Source organism: Marmota marmota, unplaced genomic scaffold (genome assembly GCF_001458135.2).
Source record: "Marmota marmota marmota unplaced genomic scaffold, marMar, whole genome shotgun sequence".
NCBI lineage: Eukaryota > Metazoa > Chordata > Mammalia > Rodentia > Sciuridae > Marmota > Marmota marmota.
The window spans coordinates 35,809,106-35,816,477 of record NW_025999842.1 but is presented as its reverse complement, the minus strand read 5'-3'; positions in this window follow the sequence as shown (position 1 = coordinate 35,816,477).

Genomic DNA, 7,372 nt, shown 5'->3' with positions numbered 1-7,372 from the left:
TTTTTTTTATAATCTCTATCTCCTGATAAAGATGCTTAATTTCTTCTTTTATCTGTTTATGTAATTCATTTTTAATGTGTTCTTTCACTGTTTGAATTTGCTGTCTCATATCCTCTTTAAGGTTCCATTCCATCTGTCTAAGGTAATCCTTGAGTTCTTTATTTGACCATTTTTCTGATGCCTCTAGGTCCTCCTGAATATTTAGGCTGTCCTGCATTGTTTGTACTCCTTTTTTTCCTTGCTTTTTCATGCTGCTCATGTTACTTCTTGTTCTGTTTGACTGCTGAGTTAGTGTTTACTCCTATAAATTTATTTGATGCTGTCGCCGCCGGTTTCAATGGATTTATCTCCTCCGCCGCATTCTGGTGACGTCAGGTCTCTGCCATGGTGGTATCCCATGCAAATGGCGACAATTCGTTCCCTTTGCTGGGTGACCAATGCAACGGGTGGGTCCTGACTGTCTCTCCCAAGCCCCGTTTCAATCCTGTGGCCACTGCCTATGAAGGCTCGGTTGGCATTAACTTCCTTAGGTTCAGAAGGGCTGACCAGTTGTTTCAGCGGGATTGTTTAGTGCTGAGTCACAGCAGTTTGTCTGCGAGAAGCAGGTGAACGGGAGCTTGAATTCAGCCGATCAGGGCTCGGTGTGTGTTCTGAGAGGCCCAGGCTGTTCGCCCCAGATCCACTTCAGCTCAGCATTGCCTAGTGATCCTGAGCAAACACCATTTAGACGGTTTACGACTCCCTATGCCCGTGCAGCTGAAGAGGTCAGAAACTTGATCTCTCTGTGCCCGCCGCCATGTTGGATCATGAAAGGCTTTTTGAAAAGTATTAAAATATTGTTAGGATGAATAAGTTGAAGACTGGAGAAGTTATATTATTTATTTAGAGTTACACCACTAGTAAGCATTAGAATAAGGACTCAAATTCCTCTCAATTTTACCTTAATAGGCTACTAAGAAGGAAAAAGATACATGAAATTACAGGCTTTTCAGTCTTTCTCCCCAGCTGATTATTTTCATTTTTCTTAAATGGTACAAGGTTTGGTGGAGCCTACGTTTTTATTTTTTAAAATAATAAGTGAGATGGATTTAAATTTCATGAGAAATACCTTTGTTGCAGTTAAGTAAATATAGAATGCAAGAAAAATTCTTAAACCTCCTAGATCCTTGTGATTAAAGCATTTCCCTCCTCCCCGCCAACAAATACTTAGGGAATGGAATTATCTCTTCTTGTGTGCCCACTGTCATATTTTTTATAATATTCATGATATTTTTGTTATCTTCACTAGATGCTCCCTACTGTCATTATGGTTGAGGGAATTTTTAGCTCTGTCTAAGTTATATTGAGTGGGTTGTTTGCTTCTGAGAGCACAAAAGTAGTAAAACTAATTTTAAAAATAAAATGATTTTTCAGAGGAAAAAGACAATAAAATTAACTGTTGACTGAGTCATAAAAAAGAATAAATGCAAATACACAAAATAAAAATTAAGGGAGAAAAAGCAATAGCAACTAAGAGACAGTATTTTGTTCCATTATATAGGAATAAATGTGAAAACTTTTCTAGGAAGGTGTAATGTAACCAAATTGACTTCAGTGAAGTTTTAAATTTCAATTTTTTTTAGGGAAGAAAAATGGCAAAAAGCTGTCAAAGCACCTCTCCCACATCTTACCAGAATATATGGTCTTAATGGCATTACCAGTGAAGGAGCAGGTAATTTCAATGCCTAGCAAAAGAAGAATTGACAGAAGAAATTTTCTAAATTTCTAAGTCTGATCATGTTTTCTTTTCAAAGAAAACAAAAGACCTAATTGGCAGAAGAATATTGTTGCAAAGATCAGTATGGATTTGGCAACATGTTAATAGATTCATCCATTGTAACCAAGTTTTTAAATATTAGGGCATCTAGTGATGTAATTAATCCTACGATGGGTCTTGGAGGGGTCCTTATGGGGGGAAATCATTTGCTTCTGATTCCAAATGCTGAAAAGGTACTGTTCGGTATTTAACATACATTCTTGGTGAATGGGGGGGAAAAGATAAAATGGATGGTTTCTTAACTTGGTAACATGTCTTAGAGTAATATGTGTGTGTCTACTCCAAAACTAGCATCATGGTGAGTATGGAGCTACTTTTAGTATTTTATCTCAAATGTAACTGGCTGGGTTGATGGGGAACAGTTGAGCCAGGTGAGGGGCTAGGTGGAGTGAAATGGGAAACAGCACTGCTAGGCATGGGGTGGATCAGTGGCTTGATTGAGCTTCAGACTGGACTGTTCCCCTACATTGTCATTCCTCCTGCTGAACTGTCCTGGAGGTAGAACTAGGGATTGGAGTTTTACTTTGATTTTATGTTGCATTCCGATGAACAAAGACTTATCTGTCCGTATGCTGATGGACTTGAGTGAAAATGCTTTTTAATTGGCTTCAACTAAGGACGTGGTGGCTAAGAATACAGAATCTGAGTTCCGATTTTGGCTCTATCACAGTTTTTGTGCTCAAAGGAAAGTCACTTCCCTTCCCAGTGCCTCCTCTTCCCTCCCTCTACTAACATTAGCTATCTGGCATGGCTGTCTGAGGATTGGGTGAGGTGAAGTGTGGGAAACAGAAGGCCCTGCACAAGTCTTATGAGATGGGTCTAAGGATGTGGTGTTGCCCTTGTCTGAAGTACAGGCAGCAATTCTCCAGCCTCTAGATAAGCCTCAGCACCAACACCATTTGCTTTTGATCCCTGACCATTCTGAAGGGTGGAAGAGAAATTGTAAGGTGACCTTCTTGTCAAATAACTTGAGTAGCCAAACATTTCTTAATACTATGTGTAAAAGAATTTTTTCTTCCATGTAGGAAGATGTCACCAGATACTTCGGTGAATTCTACAGTGCAGGGGAACAGAGTCTTGAATTCTAGGATGCAGCAAGACACGTGTCTAGAGCAAATGCTACAAATACCTCAGAAGGCTTTTTCAGTTTCAGTAGATGGACTTCGAGTTTGCTGCCTGGCAGATGCTCTTCCTGTTCACTTTTCTCCAAAGAATTTATAGAAACTTCCATTACTGGAAGCAGATAAAGGACCAGTGGGCCAGAGATGACACTGTTTTCTTGGTCCTATTAAGTATTTGACTCTATCTACTAAAATATTTGGTTTGGTGCTGGGCATTGGATTTTTTGAGACAATAAAGCTCCTATGGGTTGCATTCAAGGATCGTGTAGGTGTTGGTCTTCTGATATCAACTTTAATGTGTCATCTCTAATGAGTAGTGAAAGGACAGAGCAGAGACTATGATATGGAGTAGGACTACATCTTTGATGTGCATCTGAATGTTTTTTATCCACTCCTAGTCATAGTACATTTTGTCCAGCTTTTTTTATCAACCGTGTTTTCCTAACATGCAGTTATTGAGTATTTAGTTGGAAATACCTGTGACTGATTGTATTTGGCTATTATATCTATATAAACTTCCTAGGTTATATGCATTACCTTATTCGAGAAATATAGTAATTCTTGTTTATCCATTTGCATACCTCATTCTACTCTATGGGTGGTCACTAGTGCTAGGATGGAACTTTATGCCCATGTTTTTTTTTTTTTTTTAATTGGGGGGAGTACTGTGGATTGAACTCAGAGGCACTCAACCCCTGGGACACATCCCCAGCCCTATTTTGCATTTTATTTAGAGACAGGGTCTCACTGAGTTGCGCCTTGCTGATGCTAAGGCTGGTTTTGAACTTGCGGTCCTCCTGCCTTGGCTTCCCAGGCCACTGAGATTACAGGCCTGCGCCACTGCGCCCGGCTTGTGTGTTTTTACACAGTGAAATGAAAAGAAAAAGAAACAATATTCTAGCTTAACTGCATCAATAGCATTGGGAAGTGACAATTTCTTGTAAAATTTGAAAATAAACTATATTTGTAGATTTTTAAAAATAAATAAATGCTTCACTTAGTTTTCTGACAGCCATAATAGGTACCCTTGTTTTTCTGCCAGGCACCAAACCGTTTCAGATCCTTGTCAGGCAATCTAAAGTCTGTGTATTCAACCACCATGCCATATTGTCTTTTAGGAATTTACCCAGAATGCAGCACAGAAAGATAAAAAGAAAATAAGAGGGATTAAGAGACATGAGAGATAGAATTAAAAGCTCTAATGGACATCCAATAGGAATTCCAGAAGGGGAGATGAAAGAAAACAGTAAAAAGATGGCTGAAAAAATGTCATAGTTGATGAAGATGATTCAAGACATCCAAATTTCAAGCAATGTGAATGCAAATTAATTCATAGGCAAACACAGTAGTAAAATTGCAGAATACTGAAGGCTGAACAAAAAGTATCTAGGGGAGTTTATTCCAGGAGCAGATTGGCAGGGAATGTGATCAATAGTGGGGAAATGAGATCTGTCATGTGCTGTGGATACAGCAGTGTGTAAGTGCAAGGAAATAGTGGGTGACTGGATAGACTGGGGACAGGAAATGCTAGCAGGTAGGTGCAGGTGATTGTGTTTAATTTTAGCATCCCATTAACAAGATTAAGCTCCTTCCAGAGCCTGGAGAGATCCTGGGCATTCTGTCTTTCAAATACAGCTCTCAAAATGTTAATAACTATTTGGGGCATGAATGGATGCATGATGAGAATTTCAGGAATAGAGGCCAATCTGGTGGGCCCACTTGGACTGCTGTGATTGGTCAGGGTGAACTGATAGATTTAGGAAAGGTATTTTTGATTGTGTCTGCAATAAAAATGTGATTTGATTTTCTGCTAAGAATCCCAAGCAGTGTGAAATTAAAATCAAACAACCCCTCACATCCTTTCTGGATATTTTTAGGTTGATTACAATAATAAAACCCGGAGCAAAGTTTCAGCAGCCTCTAGCCAGTGAAGTCTTGCTTGTCAAGGCAGATGTGTTTCAGCCACAGTTTTAAGAAGTGACAAGAAGTAATCTTGGCTTTTTGGTAGGATTTGATAGCTTAGAAGAAAACCAGACAATTAGAATGATGTATTCCTCATTCACACTGAAAAAGATACATGCTCTTATCTGCTAGTTTAGGCTTGGCTGCATAGGGTTTATCAGACCTTTCCACTCATACACCTTAGTCTACAGAGCCCACCCTGAGGAAGTACTGCTCCCGAACAAAGTTCTTGCTTTTTTCACAATTGGATCACAAGTATGGGGAAGAAATGTGATGGGTGGAAAACACCTCTATTGTAAAAAAGGGCTGCAGATCCAACTTCATTCTTGTGGACTAATATTTTCAAGTTAAAATGCTATATATAGCCACAGATGACCTAGATTAGAAATAAAGGCCCATTTATAGAACAGGAACTTTAATAAATGTCCCAACTGATTCTTACCAGTAATTTTTGGAGGAAGAGGACACGTTAACACCATTTTCCATCATGAGGAAACCAAGGTTCAATGTTACATAACTAGCCAAAAATTCTCAACTATTTCATGGCCAATCTGTGTAGAACCAACACCCACCTGTCACCAAGGCCGTGCTCTTCATTGTACCACCTGCCCTTAATTATTGAGGATTGTTGCTGAACCAGTCTCCCAACTCAAATGAGAAATAATTTAATTCATGAAGTGGCCAAGAGTCAGGAGTGAGAGCTCTTGAACTTAAATCTGTCTCCCTGAGTTTAGGGTTATTTATGGGATGAAAAAACAATGAGGTGTGGGGAAAGGTGTTTGGAGGTAAGAATTGTAAGGTAATTGGTGATCTGCACGTGCAAAAACAATCTTCATGGCTCTCTACAGGGTGCATGTTTAGAAAATGGTATGATGATGGAGATTTTGGTTCTCCGGCATCAAAAGGTCACCCATTGGACACTTTTGCAGGTTCAGGTTGGGGCCCCCTGGCTTCAACAAATGTGAGCCAGACAAGGTTTTCTCCAAATACCATTTTTTAAAAAGCAATTTAAGGTGACCATTCATCAGAGGTATTATCTATAGTAAAGCTAGCATCAGTCTATTCAGGTTTCCTATGAATGAGTTTCAGAAAAGAAAAATGTGCCCTTTGATTTTAATTTTAACTAGGAAGGGAATTTTTTTTTTTAATTTCATTATGGGAAATTGGTTTCAGAGTGAGCCTCTCAACAGCCCAGCAAACAGGGCACCAATGAGAGTCAGGGGTACTCTGATTTGGCATAGTTTATTACAGTCAGTATGCACATGAAACTATGTAAACTCCAAAAAATGGTTTATCCTCCACAGTAACCAACAGAGAGTCTCCCTTTATCTTCCAGCACCCTTGCTACTTTATATACATTTCACAGAAAGTGATAACCATACAAAAGGGTTATAAATATGGTTTTTTTAGAGGAAAAAATTTTGGTTCATATTGTCCATTAAAAAATGAAACACTCTCCTCTTTGGCAAAAGAGGTTAAATCCCCACAGTTAATTCTACACAGCAAACTCAGATAAAAAATCACTGAACATGAGGTATAGCTGAGATCTGGGCTACTCCAGAAATGTAGACACTTTGGGGTAAATTAAAGCTCTTTTTAGACAACCTCAGTCACTTTCATTGGAATACATTTCAAACAATTTTATTCGGTTTAGGGAACAATGGAAGTCACCAGCATGCACCTTTTATGAAGGTCATGAAAAGTGTGAGTTTCTGTCTTCAGCAATATTTTTAATCTGAGGTACAGAAACAACTGACAGTAATTCAAGCTGTAATTGCTGTGCCACCTCATTACAATTTGTGGAAAGAACAGTTTGGGTTGCTTTTAAGTCTCAGCATTTGGCTTTGCAGTTTAAAAAGGCAGATTTGCATATGAAGGCTTCATAACATTTATGCAGTTCCTCAGAGTCCATTGCCTCCCGGCCTAGAGCAGCTGGAGTACCTGAGGGTCAGAGGATAATGCGCTTCTGTGGCAGGCCACTTCACATCTGCATCTGAAATGGAGCATAAGGAAACAAGCAGCTGTTGAGGTGGTGTATGTCTTATTCAATCTACAATTATGATTCCAAACGAGGAACCACCCTGGTGTGGTTTTCATACTTCAAGTAATTCCATTTCTTCCAGGAGAAGAATGTTAAAAATGCTTTTAATTGTAGTTATCAAAGGAAAGGAAATGAGCCACAATAACAAGATCAAGTTTAAACAGACCTGCTGTTAACACAGTATCAGATAATCAAACTTTGAAAAAAGTGAACACATCCTACTAGTTTTTGCAACCGCTGCATTTTTCACTTAACCTCTGCGCAGAACTAAAATCTGACAAAGCAAACTTAAGTTACTTTAATTCTTGTTAAATACAACTCTGTACAGATTGCACATTTTGCAAGAAAGCAGCTCAATATCACAGTTAGAGAAATGAAAATGCCATCAGAATTCCATTCCCTCACAACCACAAGCTACTCGCTAGCAGCACA